Genomic DNA, 17,594 nt, shown 5'->3' on the forward strand with positions numbered 1-17,594 from the left:
TGGACATTGGGTTGTTTGTAATACATCTAAAATGTAAAAATATGCAATCTACTACATTTTACAGCAATGCTGCAAGATTTAACGGTTTCGTTCTTTTATTTCTGCCTAGAGGTCACATTGATATATCAATCTCCTACTGGTCAGACATCTTCACTTGATGCAAATTTGCAGGACAGGGTTCAACAAACATATACTTTAGAATGCACCAAAATTCACATGAACATGCATTTCCTATCTCCAGCATTGGAATATATGTCAATGTAGAACCAATGTAACAAAAAGTGTAGTGCGACTGCACCTTTACTCTTGTTCATTCTTAGGGTATGAACAAACCCCTAATTTGAGTTAATTATAGCATTTGTATGCCACTAATTCCAACTTGTTGGTGCTATGGTCATGAAGGATACCTCAAAACATGGAGAAAATGTGCTATTCGTTTTCACTCATTTAGCAATGTCCTGGCAACCATGAAAAACACTGTAAAATCATAGCATATATATGACTTAAATGTTCTACAGAATATGACGAAAAACATACAATCTGCGCAATCCTGTACTGACACACTGTTAGAGATTGCACTTGTGGTCAGAGGCATAACAAGACCACAGCGACAGGAAATTCCAGTGGAGGTGAATTTATTGTACAGATAGTGTAGATCTCACAGCAAAACAAGCCAAAAAAAACAAAACAAAAACAGTATTTACACGTCTCTTTGTTGGACCTTAGCCACAACAACAGTTGCGTAGTTTGATTAACAAACTTCCAAGCACAAGCTTCTATTGCTTACTCCCTCCACACAAACCGACCCACGACCCCGGCAACTGGCGACCCACATGTACAACTCCAGCAGCCATTTTATAGTCTAGGCCACACCCCGGGATGTACCAATATACAGGTAAGTTTACTTCCTTACATATGCACTTCTGATCACATTATGCACATAAAACAGCATCTATTCAAGTATACATTTCACAAATCATAATATAAAAATACAACTTATGGATGAACAAATGTAAACCTTGTTTTAGGTACATTGGACTCCCCCCTCCCAGTGACGTCATACCCAAAATGGTTTCTCCCATTCAGATGGCGCGTCCACCACGCTTAAATGCTTTGGGTTTAAAACAATTCAGGTTTGGTCCCTGGTGTATTACAAGCAGGTAAGTTATATTTGTTATACCGTGTATACTAACCTTAAATAAAATACTTTAAATCAAACATGTGTATTGTAGTTATTTATAATGAAAATGAATGAACAATGTAGCGGCTAATGTTACCCAACACGCATATATCCACACTACACCTAATGAACAAAATACACATCGTACCCTCACATATCTTAAACACATAATACACAATATATTCAAACCCTCACAGACATTATACAGGTCCGTGTATACATGATATCAGTGCCGGCAAACAGACTATGTTAATGCTGCATGCAGTGTATGTGTGTGTGCCAGATATGGTGTACGTGCATACAGTTCATTCATGATCACAGAGTTGCTCCGTGACACACACATTTGATGTTTAGAAAAAAGGGAAGAACCTTCCAGATGTGTTACAAAATGTACTGCTACCACGCAACACAGTAAAATTTCCCGTGTTACTTAAATCACAGATTTCTTACGTTGGATATCATCTACTAAATGTACATCTACTGCATTTCAACAGCAGTGCATAAGGAAACATCTCATTCTCAGTCTCTCACTCTTATCCCATGCATTATTGACTGTTTTATAGTCAATGCAGCTCCTGGGGTAACACTGTCGGGCAGTGGGTGTCCAATCGGGATGTGTGTGAATGTGATATATCATTTCTGTGGCCTCACTCAAAGACCAGCCAAGCCCAGCATGAGACTGTATCAAAAATACATCAGCTCGATCTGCTTAAAAGCACAAGACTGTGATGCTTTTTTCAAGGCTGGATTACATTTGGTAAAGGAGTAAGAGAACGTCTTTTGATTTTATCTTCGTGGCAGCTACTTTTAAACAGTTCTGTATCCAGTAGATAATACTTTTTTTACATCGAATTAAAGTCATGTGGTGTGACCAACCTGCAGAAAACATAACACACGTATAATCACACATATAAAACCATAGAGAGGACCCTGCAGACCCTTATGTCCATAATTTGAGCCTTTTATGACAAAGTTGTAAAATGTCAATGATGCAACCCCTCAACAATGTAATTAATTAATTATTTAAACAAAACAGACATTTTTACCTTTATCCTATTTAAACTGGATATCCTACCTTTGCCAGCAGGAAAAAATATATTGTTAACCTGTATCAATAACCATCTTTGAAATGAATAAGTGGAATAAGAGTATAACAGAAATGATTCCTTTAGAACTTCTACTGGTTATGAGCTTTTCAATTCAACATGCCTGGATCTTGACCTTTAAGTAATATTTTGAGGTATGGTATGTCTATGTGTGTATATGGGTCTTTCTGCCTTCAGTCTTGTCTTCAGTAACTGAAAAGCACGCTCTACTGGATTGAGATCAGGCGACTGACTTGGCTATTAAAAGAATATTAATTTTTTTTGCCATCAAAAGTCTTGAGTTGCTTTCGCAGTATGTTTAGGGTCATTATCCATCTGCACTGTGAAGCTGCGTCCTATCGGTTTTGTAGCATTTGGCTGAATATGAGCAGAGAGTATAGCATTAAAGACCTCAGAATTCATCCCGCTACTTCTGTCAGCAGTTACATCATCAATAAACACCAGTGAACAGCCATACATGCCCATGCCATAACACTGCCGCTACCATGTTTGACACTTGATGTGGTTTGCTTTGGATCATGAGCTGTTCCTTTCTTTTGCCATACTTTTCTCTTCCCATCAGTTTGGTACAAGTTAATGTTGGTTTCATCAGTCCAAAGAATCTTATTCCAGAACATGGGAGGCTTTTTTAGATGTTTTCTGGCAAAGTCTAATCTTGCTTTCCTGTTCTTGAGTGTTACCAGTGGTTTGCACCTTGTTTTAATTCCTCTGAATTTACATTCATGAAGGCATCTCTTGATTGTAGATTTTGACAATGATGTACCTGTAACCAGTAACGAGGAGATCGTGAACAGGTGAGTGTGGTGACTGATCTGGTGACAGATTCCCTGACCTTACCAGGGATTATGGAGCTCTGGAGGCCATGGCGGATCCGGCAGTTCGGGCGGCCATGGCGGAGCAGGGAGATCGGGCGGCCATGGCGGAGCAGGGAGTTCGGGTGGCCATGGCGGAGCAGGGAGATCGGGCGGCCATGGCAGGTCCGCCTCCTACTACAGACCCCTCCCCCAAAAAACATTCCTTGGGGAAAGTTTTATAGTCTAGGCCACACCCCGGGATGTACCAATATACAGGTAAGTTTACTTCCTTACATATGCACTTCTGATCACATTATGCACATAAAACAGCATCTATTCAAGTATACATTTCACAAATCACAATATAAAAATACAACCTATGGATGAACAAATGTAAACCTTGTTTTAGGTACATTGGACTCCCCCCTCCCAGTGACGTCATACCCAAAATGGTTTCTCCCATTCAGATGGCGCGTCCACCACGCTTAAATGCTTTGGGTTTAAAACAATTCAGGTTTGGTCCCTGGGGCCTGTTCCATAAAACAAGCTTACCAAATAAGACAGGCTTATTTCAGTAATTCTGACTTATTTTCACTTGATTTGGTTTCTGAAAGCAAAATTACCATAGCTCAAGCTCAGTCACTGTGGCAACTTATGCTGGCAAACTAACCTGGTCAAGAGCAGGCTAACTGTCAGGCTAAGCTGAGCTCCTCTAACACTGACCAATAGGAACGCATCAATATTACCACTGACTCTCTCACATACAGTCAGTTGAATTTATTATCGGTCCAAAAATAAAAGTATACAGAAAATACACCTTAAATAATCAAATAAATAAAAAATAGGCTATAACCAACTGTATTTAATGTATTGTGCCCAAAATGTAGGCGAATGACATTTTAACATAGTTGCTAATTGTGCATTCAGTTGATCAGAAGTTTCTAGCCATGCAGCCTTTCTCTCTGAATTTATGACAGCTGTGCCTATGGTTATTAGAACATTAAAACATTACAATCTAAAATGGCTCTTTAAAGCATTAAAGCATAAAAACACAATCAAAAGTGAAAATCACTGAATTAAAACTTTAAATAAATAATAGAAATCAGAGTACATTTGAACTGATAAGAGGAACACACATTTAACTCATTTGAGCTAGTGATTAACAGTTGCTGCTATCATAAAAATACACTTATATGTAGGAAATTAAAATTCTATGTGTCACATTTAATGTCCAACAACAAATATTTTTAGCAGAATGTATATTTTATTCAGAATTCTTGCGCTAGTATTCTATTCTGCTCTGTCTGTGTAGCGCGCATGCGCACCGCAGCGCTCGTTCTCTCGCATAAGCCTCGCCCACTCCTGACAGCTAAATGGATATATTTGCATGACTTTCTGACATTTACAGAGGAAACATAAACGTGTCAGTTATGCTCTGAGGAAAACACAATGTTTAAAATGCGTTAAACAGCACAAATATTCGCTGTTTGCTAAGGTGGATCGAATTGATCCATGATCGACATTAAGGGCTGCTTCAGAATAAGCGTGTTCGTCACATTATCCTGACTCATTAAACCTGGATCGAATTAGTCAGATTGCGTTAACTTGAATTGTCCTTTATGAAACCGCTTTAGTCCCGATTGATTTGTTAGGTTATTTCAAGTCAGGTTTTGGACTTTAAGCCCCGCTTTTCTTAGCGTCTTTTATGGAACAGGCCCCAGGTGTATTAATAATAATAATAATAATAATAATAATAATAATATTTTATTTGTAACGCACTTTATATTCACACAGAATCCCAAAGTGCTACAGATTAAAACAAGAAGAAACATTAAAATAAAAATGTTATTTAACAAACAAAAAAATTCATTTAAAAGCTTTACTAAAAAGGTAAGTTTTGAGACCACTTTTAAAAACATCGACAGGTTGTGGAGTCCGCAAATGATCAGGAAGGGCATTCCACAAGCTCGGAGCAGCTGAGCAGAAAGCCCGATCTCCCATAGTGCGAAGCTTAGTCCTGGGAGTTTTTAATAGATATGCTGAAGCAGAGCGGAGTGTACGTTTGGAAGATTGTGGAGTAAGGAGTTCCTTAAGATAAGATGGGGCATCGCCATGGATGCACTGATGAGTAAGGAGAGAGACCTTATAAACAATCCTGAATGAAACTGGAAGCCAGTGTAGTGATTTAAGAATTGGTGTGATATGATTGTATTTCCGTACCCTCATCAGGATCCTGGCAGCACTATTTTGGATGTACTGCAATTTCTGTAGGCTTTTGCCAGGGATCCCGATGAGGAGCGCATTACAGTAGTCTAGCCTGGAGGAAACAAAAGCATGGACAAGCTTTTCCGCATCTGCTAGAGTGAGCATAGGACGAAGTCTAGCAATATTCCTAAGATAGAAAAAGGAAGTCTTGCACAGTTGTTTAACATGAGACTCAAAAGTAAGATGAGAGTCCATTTTAACACCCAAATTAATAACTGATGTTGAGAGTGAAATATTTTGGCCAGAAAAAGTAATACTTGAAATTTCAGATGTCTGGATCTGGTGAGGAGTACCTACTAGAATGGCTTCAGTTTTTGAGCCATTCAACTGCAGGAAATTTTGACTCATCCAGGCCTCAACCTCCTCCAAGCAAATAGCCATGATGGAAGATGACAGGGCAGCAGAAGAGGATGAGTTGATCTTAAGATAAAGTTGAGTGTCATCAGCATAACAATGAAATGATATTCCATGCCGGCTGATGACATGACCGAGAGGGAGCATATATAATATAAACAAAATCGGGCCAAGTACTGAGCCTTGAGGGACCCCACAGGAGACATTATATGTCTCGGATTTAGCCTCTCCCAAGGCAACATATTCCATTCTCCCAGTAAGGTAAGATGAAAACCAGCTATAGACATAGTCAGAGAGACTGATGGTGTGACGTAAACGGTACAAAAGAATGTTGTGGTCCACAGTGTCGAAAGCTGCAGTCAAATCCAAAAGGATGAGAAGAGATGGTGAACGAACGTCTGCTGCCATCAGCAGATCGTTTGTGACCCTCACCAGAGCTAAAAAAATAAAAAAAAATTATAAAGCTATCACAACTCTTCTTTTGTAGCTTCTAAGTAAGGGTGAACTTGCGGTTTAAGTATGTGATTTATAGTAGAAAACAGCTGCTTTGAGTTTCTAGGGCTATTGTTAATGATTCCAGAATAGAATCGTGTTTTAGCATCTCTCAAGGATTTTGCATATGCCTTCTGATGTTCTCTGTAGGCCTGTCTATGAACAGTGAGTCCTGTGACTTTAAGACGCCGCTCAAGCACACGTCCGGCTTCCTTCATCTTTCGCAGCTCACAGGTAAACCACGGGGCTGAACGGGAGAAGGTGACAGTTCTAGTTCTGACTGGAGCATGGAGATCTAAGAGACTACTCAAAGATCTATAGTAAAAGTCAACTAACTCAGTAACTGAAGAGGAATCAGCAAAGGAGAGATGCTGAAGATCTATAGCTAAGGAGTCTAGATTTATATTCTTAAAATTCCTGAAACACATTTGACGCTTCTCTTTGATTAGGGAACAAGGGAGTGGCAACTCCATTGAAATGACCATATGGTCAGACACACCCAAGTCATACACCAGAAGATTACTAATGGGGGCAAAGTTTGAGATAACTAAATCCAATGTGTGTCCCCTAGAATGTGTGGGGACATCAACATGTTGTTGGAGATCAAGACAGTCCAATAATTGCAAAAACTCTACCGCAAAATTGCAGGAGGGAGTATCTATATGAATATTAAAATCTCCAAGTATTAAAATGTTACCAGTGGTAGAGCAAAGTGTTGTAAGAAGGTCATGAATTTCAGAAATAAACACTGAATTTACTTTAGGGGGGCGGTAAATGAGAAGTATTGTCATAGAAAAAGGAGGTTTACATTTAAAAGCAAAACATTCAAAAGAGGACAGTGTTGGCAAAGGGAGGGCATATAACTCTACGTGCTGTCGATATATTATAGCTAGGCCACCACCACGACCAGTAGTGCGAGCTTTCTCCAGATAGCTGTAACCGGGGGGGCAGACTTCATTTAATGTAGAATAGACCTCAGGTTGATGCCATGTTTCTGTTAAGCACATAAAGTCCAAACCCTTTTCCATGATATGGTCTTGTATAAAGGATGACTTATTTGTGAGGGATTGTGCATTAAACAGTTCTATTTTGAGCATTGGTGAAGTAGTGCATCTCTGTAGAGGCCGTAATACACTGAGATCCACTCCGCGTTTTATGTCCTGCTCAATGTAACACAGTCTCACATTATTTCCCGTGCGGTCCAGCTTAGCATTTTGAAGTCTCGCGGTAATTCCCATCTTACTAACACCGGAAGCGATGTTGCTCTGATGACGTGACAAACGTGCGACGTCGGTCCAGATGGATGGAATCTCTGAGGCAGAGCAGTCAGACTGATGGTAGACAAACCTTCGACGGGAACTTCTGTGGATGTAGCGCGGTCGGCGCAGGAGTCCAAGTCCTTTAATTGCTGAAATGCATGCTGGAGCCACAGTGTGGTTGTTAAAATTTAGCAGCTGTGGGATGGAATACTTAAGCCTCATGCCGGTCACCAGATAAGTTCGGCTGGAGCTAGCCATTTGCCAGGCAGAGACTGTCAAAACTGTCAAGTGCAACAAAAGTTTTTTCCATGACATGGCAATGAAGTACAAGAGTCACCACAACTGGGACAGCTGAAAGCCTGCCCAGGGAGTAAACCTCGTAGTAGCAGCAGACGAGAGACAGATCCAGGTATTTACCCACTGACAAACAGTGAATGACGAACACTCTGCCGATTTTGAACGATGTAACAGTAAAGTAGACAGCCTTCAATTTGATAACAGTCTGTACAAAACAAGACTTAAGTAAATGACTTTCGAACGTTTCAAACAGCTGCTTAAACCAAGAAAAAGAAGCAAAAAAGAAGCAAAAAAGAAGCGGTGGAGAAGCGGCGAACAGCAAACGCCAGCGTCCTCTCCTCTCCGCGACCTGTAGGAGTTGATTGATTCTTAATACTGTTAATACTAATATTACAAGCAGGTAAGTTATATTTGTTATTCTGTGTAACCTAACCTTAAATAAAATACTTTAAATCAAACATGTGTATTGTAGTTATAATGAAAATGAATGAACAATGTAGCGGCTAATGTTACCCAACACGCATATATCCACTACACCTAATGAACAAAATACACATCGTACCCTCACATATCTTAAACACATAATACACAATATATTCAAACCCTCACAGACATTATACAGGTCTGTGTATACATGATATCAGTGCCGGCAAACAGACTATGTTAATGCTGCATGCAGTGTGTGTGCCAGATATGGTGTACGTGCATACAGTTCATTCATGATAACGGAGTTGCTCCGTGACACACACATTTGATGTTTAGAAAAAAGGGAAGAACCTTCCGGATGTGTTACCAAATGTACTGCTACCACGCAACACAGTAACATTTCCTGTGTTACTTAAATCACAGATTTCTTACGTTGAATATCATCTACTAAATGTACATCTACACCCCCTGACAAAAGTCTTGTCGCCTATCCAAGTTGTAGGAACAACAAATAATAACTTGACTTCTAGTTGATCATTTGGAATCAGAAGTGGCTTATATGAAAGGCAAAGACCTCTAGATTACGCTTATTTTACCAAAATAAAATCTTATCATGCCTTGATGTTTAATTGTTTAATTAGGACAGAAAGGTCAGACTTTGCTTAGACAAAAGTCTTGTCACTTAACAGAAATAATGTACAGTACAGAACATAAAGCCATGGTGCAGTGGAAAAAGAATTCATATTGTGTATGACTCCCATGAGCTTGGAGGATTGCATACATGCATCTCGGCAATGACTCAAATAACATATTAATAAAGTCATCTGGAATGGCAAAGAAAGCATTCTTGCAGGACTCCCAGAGTTCATCAAGATTCTTTGGTTTCATCTTCAATGCCTCCTCCTTCATCTTACCCCAGACATGCTCAATAATGTTCATGTCTGGTGACTGGCCAATCCTGGAGCACCTAGACCTTCTTTGCTTTCAGGAACTTTGACGTGGAGGCTGAAGTATGAGAAGGAGCGCCATCCTGCTAAAGAATTTGCCCTCTCCTGTAGTTTGGAATGTAATGGGCAGCAAGGATGTCTTGATATCTCAGGCTGTTGATGTTGCCATCCACTCTGCAGATCTCTCGCACGCCCCCCATACTGAATGTAAACCCAAACCATGATTTTTCCTCCGCCGAACTTGACTGTTTTCTGTGTGAATCTTGGGTCCATGCGGGTTCCAATAGGTCTTCTGCAGTATTTGCGACGATTGGGATGCAGTTCAATAGATGATTCATCGGAACAATCAACCTTTTGCCACTTTTCCACAGTCCATCCTTCCTGCAAGCTGTGGGCCTTGACAAATGCAACACGATTTTTTAGTTGTCTTCTGTTTAATGCTGGTTTCTGAGCACTAATTCGGCCATTGAGACCACTGCGTGAGAGAATTCGACAAACTGTTCTTGTAGATACAGGGGTTTCTGGTGACCAGTTGTTATGTAGCTCTGCTGCAGTTGAAAAAGGTCTGGCCCTGGACTGTCGAACCAACAAACGGTTCTCTCGAACAGTTGTCTTACGGGGTCTGCCAGACCTGGGCCTGTCATGAACTTCACCAGTTTCTTCAAATCTTTTTCTTACGTTTACATTTAGTCATTTGGCGGACGCTTTTATCCAAAGCGACTTACAATTGGGGAATACAAAAAGCGATTAATCTTGAAGAGGCAATCAGACAGAGGAAGTGCTCGTAACACCAAGTCTCAGTCATTGTTCAAATAAGTACAAGCTAGTAAGCGGAGAGAAAGATAGCGGGAAACTTTTTTTTTTTTTTTTGAGTTTAGGATGAAGTCAAGTACTGCCGACTGCCGAAAGAGATGAGTTTTCAGTTGTTGCTTGAAGGTTGCCAGGGATCCGGCGTTCCGGATAGGGGTGGGAAGATTATTCCACCAGCCAGGAATGGTGAACGAGAATGTTCTGGAGAGTGATTTTGAGCCTCTCTGTGATGGTACCACAAGGTGTCGCTCACTAGCAGATCTCAGACTTCTGGAGGGGATGTAGGTTCGTAATAGTGAGTGGAAGTAGGAGGGTGCTGAGCCTGTGGTAGTTCTGTACGCAAGCATCAGTGTCTTGAACTTGATGCGAGCTGCCCCTGGTAGCCAGTGCAAGGAGATGAAGAGAGGTGTAACATGCACTCTTTTGGGCTCGTTGAAGATCAGTCGTGCTGCTGCATTCTGAATCATTTGTAGAGGTTTGATTGTGTTTGATCAATCCTTATCCTCTCCACTTGATGTTTAGATACATTAAAGATGTCTGCCACCTCAGCAGGAGACTTGGTCTTCAGGCTCTTGATGATCAGCACTTTGGTCTGTGGTAGAATCTTTGGCATGCTGTCAGAGGTCAGGATGCATTTCAAATGAAGGTTGGGTGTGCTGGGGTTCTTCTTCTACACACCTGGGAATGTGTTAATTACAGTATTTGTCACAGACGCTCTAATCTGTGATTGGTTGAATCCTTTAAAGACGTGACAAGACTTTTGTCTATAAGCAAAGTCTGACCTTTCTGTCCTAATTAAACAATTAAACATCAAGGCATGATAAGATTTTATTTTGGTAAAATAAGCGTAATCTAGAGGCCTTTGCCTTTCATATAAGCCACTTCTGATTCCAAATGATCAACTAGAAGTCAAGTTATTATTTGTTGTTCCTGCAACTTGGATAGGCGACAAAACTTTTGTCAGGGGGTGTACTGCATTTCAACAGCAGTGCATAAGGAAACATCTCATTCTCAGTCTCTCACTCTTATCCCATGCATTATTGACTGTTTTATAGTCAATGCAGCTCCTGGGGTTACACTGTTGTGCAGTGGGTGTCCAATCGGGATGTGTGTGAATGTGATATATAATTTCTGTGGCCTCACTCAAAGACCAGCCAAGCCCAGCATGAGACTGTATCAAAAATACATCAGCTCGATCTGCTTAAAAGCACAAGACTGTGATGCTTTTTTCAAGGCTGGATTACATTTGGTAAAGGAGTAAGAGAACGTCTTTTGATTTTATCTTCATGGCAGCTACTTTTAAACAGTTCTGTATCCAGTAGATAATACTTTTTTACATTGAATTAAAGTCATGTGGTGTGACCAACCTGCAGAAAACATAACACACGTATAATCACACATATAAAACCATAGAGAGGACCCTGCAGACCCTTATGTCCATAATTTGAGCCTTTTATGACAAGAAATTTTATGACAGGGTGGTCATGGCGGAGCAGGGAGTTCAGGTGGCGATGGCGGATCCGGGGATTCGTGAGGCCACATGAACAGCCGGCGGGCTTGAATGAGCCGCGGGCGGCAGCGGCGGGCATAGAATTCTCCGCGGACGGCTCTCCACATTTCCAACCGTGAGGGTGGAACCACACTGCAGCATAACACAGTCTATATACTGAGAGAGGGAATACGAGTTAGCTGCAGTGGGTACCTGATCAACAAGATTGTCGTTGAGCTCCAGCCAGAAAAGCGTCTTCAATACCGAATCACTCCAGGGCACAAGATGAGAGATGCCACATATTCCTCGATGGGGCTTCCATCCGACAATCTCATATATATACAGTCATGGCCAAAAATATCGACACCCTTGGTAAATACAGCCAAAGAAGGCTGTGAAAATTAATCTGCATTGTTAATCCTTTTGATCTTTTATTAAAAAAAATTCACAACAATCTAACCTTTCATTGGATAATAAGAATTTAAAATGGGGGGGAAATATCATTATGAAATAAATGTTTTTCTCTAATACACATTGGCCACAATTAACAGCACCCTTTTATTCAATACTTTTTGAAACCTCCATTTGCCAGTTTAACAGCCTATAATGCCTGATGATGTTAGAGAACACCTGACAAGAGATCAGAGACTATTCCTTCATCCAGAATCTCTCCAGATCCTTCAGATTCACAGCTCCATGACGGTGCTTCTTCTCTTCAGTTCACCTCATTTTCTACAGGGTTCAGGTCAGAGGACTGGAATGGCCATAGCAGAAGCTTGGTTTTGTGCTCAGTGACCCATTTTTGTGTTGTTTTTGAGGTTTGTGTTTGGATTATTGCACGGTTGGAAGATCCAAACTTGGCCCATCATAAGATTTCTAACAGAGTCAGTCACTTGTTGATTTTTTATCTGTTGGTATTTGATAGAATCCATGATGCCATGTGTCTAAACAAGATGTCCAGAACCTCCAGCAGAAATTTAGGCCCACAACATCAAAAATACAGCAGTATATTTAATTGTACACATGGGGTACTTTTTATCCCTGTGTTCACCAAACCCATCTTGAGTGTTTGCTGCTAAAAAGCTAATTTTTTAGTTTCATCTGACCATAGAAGCCAGTCCCATTTGAAGTTCCAGTCGTGTCTGATAACTGAATATGCTGGAGTTTGTTTTTGGATGAGCTAGGATAATTTTTCTTGAAACCCTCCTGAACAACATGTGGTGATGTAGGGGCTGTTTTACAATTTTTTTTAAAGGTTTTCTGACCTCAAGACTCAACTATTTTCTGCAATTCTCCAGCTGTGGTCCTTGGAGAGTCTTTAGCCACTCAAACTCTCCTTCTCACCATGCATCAGGACGATATAGACACGCATCCTCTTCCAGGCAGTTTCGTAACATTTTATGTTATTGCCCTGATAGTGGAAATGGGAATTTTCACTGCTCTAGCTCTTTTCTTAAAGCCACTTCACTAATTTGTGAAGCTCAATTATCTTTTGCTGAACATCAGAAATATATTCTTTGGTTTTTCTCATTGTGATGGATGATTAAGGGAATTTGGGCTTTGTTTTCCCTACTATTTATCTTTCTGTGAAACAGGAAGCCATGGCTGGATAATTTCATGTTCATAATCACCCTGGAGTGCTCAAAATTGTGAATATGAATGGGAGTATACTTCAGAGATATTTTACTCTTAAGAAGTTTTAGGGGTGCCAATATTTGTGTCCAACATGTATTTGAGAAAAACATTTATTTCACAATGATATTTCCCCCCATTTTAAATTCCTATTATCCAATGAAACATTAGTTTTTTGTAAATTTTTTTAATGAAAGTGTAGCATTTTGACCAATCAGACACAATTTTGCATTTGATTTAACAAAATCAATTAGTTATTAGATTAACAAATGGTCACAGACCCCCCCCACCCAATACACATACTGGTGCTGGTGTGTCTGTCAACGACTCCAGGCCACTGGTTCCATGGCAACCCCTCTGATAAGACTTGTTTTATTGCTCAACGGAATGCGGGAACTCACTTCTTTGCCCCTTAGGAAAGAGAAATGGAATCTTCTCTAATTAATTCATAGAAAAACCTTTCTTTGAATGAACACACATATCTTTAGGTCATTGTGTATGTTATTACTGTTCTTGTATATGTTTTTGTGTATTGTACACTGTTTTCTGCATGCTTATGATAGATCACTAGTTAATATCACTTTAGCTGCATCATGTTTAGTCTCTATCAATTTGTCTTCGGATGATCTAATTGAGAGTGAATATTACATGTCGATACCTATGCAACATATTAGTGTCCTAAGAATCTTTAGAAGTTTGTGCATTAACCCAGGCAAATTACCTATGCAAATTACCATGTTCAGAGACAAAGGGTCATACAAATTTTCCTCCAAAAATCCAGGACTCCATTGGGTATTTGACACCCCAGAGGTGTGACCTCTATAGCAGATAAAGCTCCCACTTCAGAGATGCCCGGCAGTCTGCGGTTTTGTTAGATCCTAAGAGGATGTGAGCTAGAACTTTTTCTGACCCTCTACGTTTTTGTGCCAGGCCTTTGCGGCCTTGTCTTTCCATTAAACCAAGCTCCTTGGACCTCAGCATGATCTCTTTCTTAGCTCTTTTCCATTCAAAACTTGGAAGAACATTTCTACCTGAGAACATTTTTGGAATTCATCACTCTTCAACCCGGAAGAATGTGATCGGGAGTCCAAAACTTTGAAACCATTAAGATTGTCATCTGAGACTGCATTCCGGACAAGGCAGTGCAAGTATAACATTTAACTAAACAAAATAGAGGTTTAGTATAAGTTATAGACCCCATTATAAATGGCACTGATGGTTTTACTCAGGTGGTTAAATGACTTTCTCCATAACTGCATTCTCTGGTTTTCCTGATGGTTTCATCCATCAACTATCATTTAGCCTTTCCCCATGTATGAGTGATTGTACGTATGTATGTTTGTTTGTTAGACTAGTTTGCGTTAGTGTTTAGTTAATAAAAGTTGTGTGCACAAATTACAGTTTCTGTTTCTGCCTTGCAAATTAATGTCCCTTTACGATTTTGACCCTTGCTACAATGCTCTAATGCATTAATAAGAAAGTATTTTCTGTGGCCAAGGAAATACCTTTACTTAGAGTTGATACGAATTTACACTGAATGTTCGCTGGACGGACAGATCAGTTGATGGCAATTTAATTCTGCGACAGTTATTACTGTCAGCCGATATAAATAATTGTAAATTAATCATAATTAATCGTAATTATTTATATACAATTCCCTTTTGATCTTATAAATGACAAAAGATCAAAAGGATTAAAAATGCAGATTCATTTTCACAGCCTTCTTTGATCATATTTACCAAGGGTGCCGATATTTTTGGCTGTGATTGTATATATATATATATATATATATATATATAGATATATACATATGCAGTATATCAAGAAAGATGCAAGAAAGAATTTAATTGATATATTGAGAAGGAAAATATGTAAAAATATTAAACATTCAAACATTTTTAAATAGTTTTACATTCATGGTTGAACAACATTTAATATTTAAAGTAATATGCAAACTTTTCTTTAAAAAACAGGTGAAATCAACAAATATTTTCTAATTTTCAATTTTCTTTTAATTTCAATACAAATATACATTTCAAAGCCAATTTAAACTAGATTTTAATAAGATTTTTTCTTTCTGGAAGACATTTATCATTGACCCACATGCAGTTCTGGTGTTAAGTGTCTGGTGTGGAGTCACCTGGGGGCCCTGTTGTTCAGCTCACACTGTACTCTCTGAGGGACCCTCATTTAAAAGTTGCAGTGGGCCCAGTGATTATCACAAACTGTGTACATGAATGGCCTGGAGGCTTCAATGGTCAGCTCGGACTGTATGCACCTAGGACCCCAGTGTTGAGTTTCCTTTTGCAGTCTGGAGCCCTTCAGCCTGTGGCTTTAAAGGGCCCCTGGCATTCAAAAGCCTTGTGTGGCACTAGCCTGGTCCATTAAATAGCACTAATGTGGCAAAAATTGATTTGGGTTCTCCCATGTAAATATCGATATCAGGTAATATATTGAAGGTGAAAAACAAGAAACAGCGATACTCAGGAAGGAACTGTGACTCAGAATACACAAAGGGAATGGGAAGATAAATAAACAGCAAGGAAGGCAGAAGGACACAAAGACAGTGAAAGCAAGGTCACCTGCTCTGCAGAGAGCTCTCCAGTCCCTGGACAGAGACGATGCCACAGACTATTAGTCAGTTTAGAGGACACATCCGTGCATTATAAAGCTGTCTGAGGAAGCCCAGGCTCTACGACCAGCGTTCAACATTTTGTGTCATTGTGCTAACAAAATTTTCTTTAAGACATACAGATAATGCATTTTTTAATTAATATCAATATTCCTGTAGTTCAGATAAATCATGCGATTCAGTTCGAACTAATAATTTTGCAAACCATTCTGAATTTTGCAGCACAATAAAAAAAAAAAACCTAATCAAAAGTAATATGAATCTTCTGTATCTTCTCCTGCTTCTTTAGATGATATTGTTTCATCACATTATAATTTATATTCATTATAATTCACTGATGCATTATATGAGAATGGTTTGATGTTTCAACTTGATATGGCCAGCATGGTCTGAGGATAATCTCACATAAATTTGCACACCAATGAGTCACACAATATGTCACAATACGTCAATGCGTTGATAAAACACAGCATTTTACAACAAAATTTAAAATGACGACAGTATGGCCGACCTAAGAGTGTGATGTTTTTTATTAATTTTTTCCCTAACCAGTTAATAACACACACCGTCATCCCACAGCTAATTTTATTTCAACTCAATTGAGCAGTCACCTGTTCAGATTTGTTTCAGTGTTCTTTAACACTTACTGTAATTTCCAGCAATATTGTCAACTTGATTGCACAGATACTATTTAAACTGAACCGAGCTGTATGATAACATCACTGAATTCAATGAAAATTGAATGTTTACTATTGTCCTTCTGCATTATTGACACACTATTTTCCTATGTAATACTTTGATACTGTAAAGCTGCTTTGACACAATCTGTATTGTTAAAGGCGCTATGTAAATAAAGGGGACTTGACTTGACGGTGAATGACATGAACAATAAAACAGTTAGAATCGGCTGTGGATTGCAGGTTTTGTTGGTTTGGGGAAAATATCACATCTAACAGCAATGAATATAAATGTAAGAGTAAGAAGGTAGTATGCAATCATAAAAAAGCCAATGAGTCAAGAAAAAGCATTAGAAAAAAAATAACCTATATTATTTTCAGTTTAATCATTGTTGCATTGTGGGATACAATACTAAGCACAATTTGCTTTCTTGTATACTGCACATATTAGCTAGTCAGTAGAAAGCCATCAGTGTATCCCATGCATTTAGAACATAACTTTTGTCTTTACTAATCGAACAGTTTTGAAAGGGTGTAGGGAAACTTCATATTTTTTGTGACCTAAATATGTGCAATAATATGTACAATATATCACAGTATGTTATCGTCTCAAGAGCATCTGTGATGGAGAAAAAAAAACTGTTAGGATCCTAGTGTCCTTAGTTAAGTTTATTTCTGGTGTATCAGTTAAAAATAATTGACAATTTAAGGAGCTTGAGAAATTTCAAGTTGAAAAAAAAAAGGTGACAGAAAAAAAACTTTACAAAGACTAAAGCATATCTACAGCCCCACTAACATAAAAGTCTAATAAACAGTTAAAACAAGACGTTGATGGAACACAGAGGTGTGTCAGACCATAAACAAGCTCAGTGATTTAAACTGACAAGTCATCCATCTCTCCCTCAGTCTCCTCTGTCCATCGCTATCCCTCTAACCCATACAAGTAACAATCACTCATTCAACCATCGTCGTTAAAGAGGAGCACATTCCCTGTCAATGATAACATCTCTCAATAAAAGAAGCTGTTTGGTACTTGAATAAATAAAGCATATATTACAAATAAACCAAACAAATCAATATCCATTAATACAGGAGTAGCAGTAGTTATTGACAGTAGTATAACAATAATCAGTAGAAAAAGCCTTCCATTCAGACACAAATGATTATGTTCGAACTTAAAAGTAACTTTTGACAAACAGCAGGGTTGAGCAAAATTCATACTTTAAGATTCGGC

Source organism: Barbus barbus, assembly GCF_936440315.1.
Source record: "Barbus barbus genome assembly, chromosome: 35".
In the NCBI taxonomy this organism is placed as follows: Eukaryota; Metazoa; Chordata; class Actinopteri; order Cypriniformes; family Cyprinidae; genus Barbus; species Barbus barbus.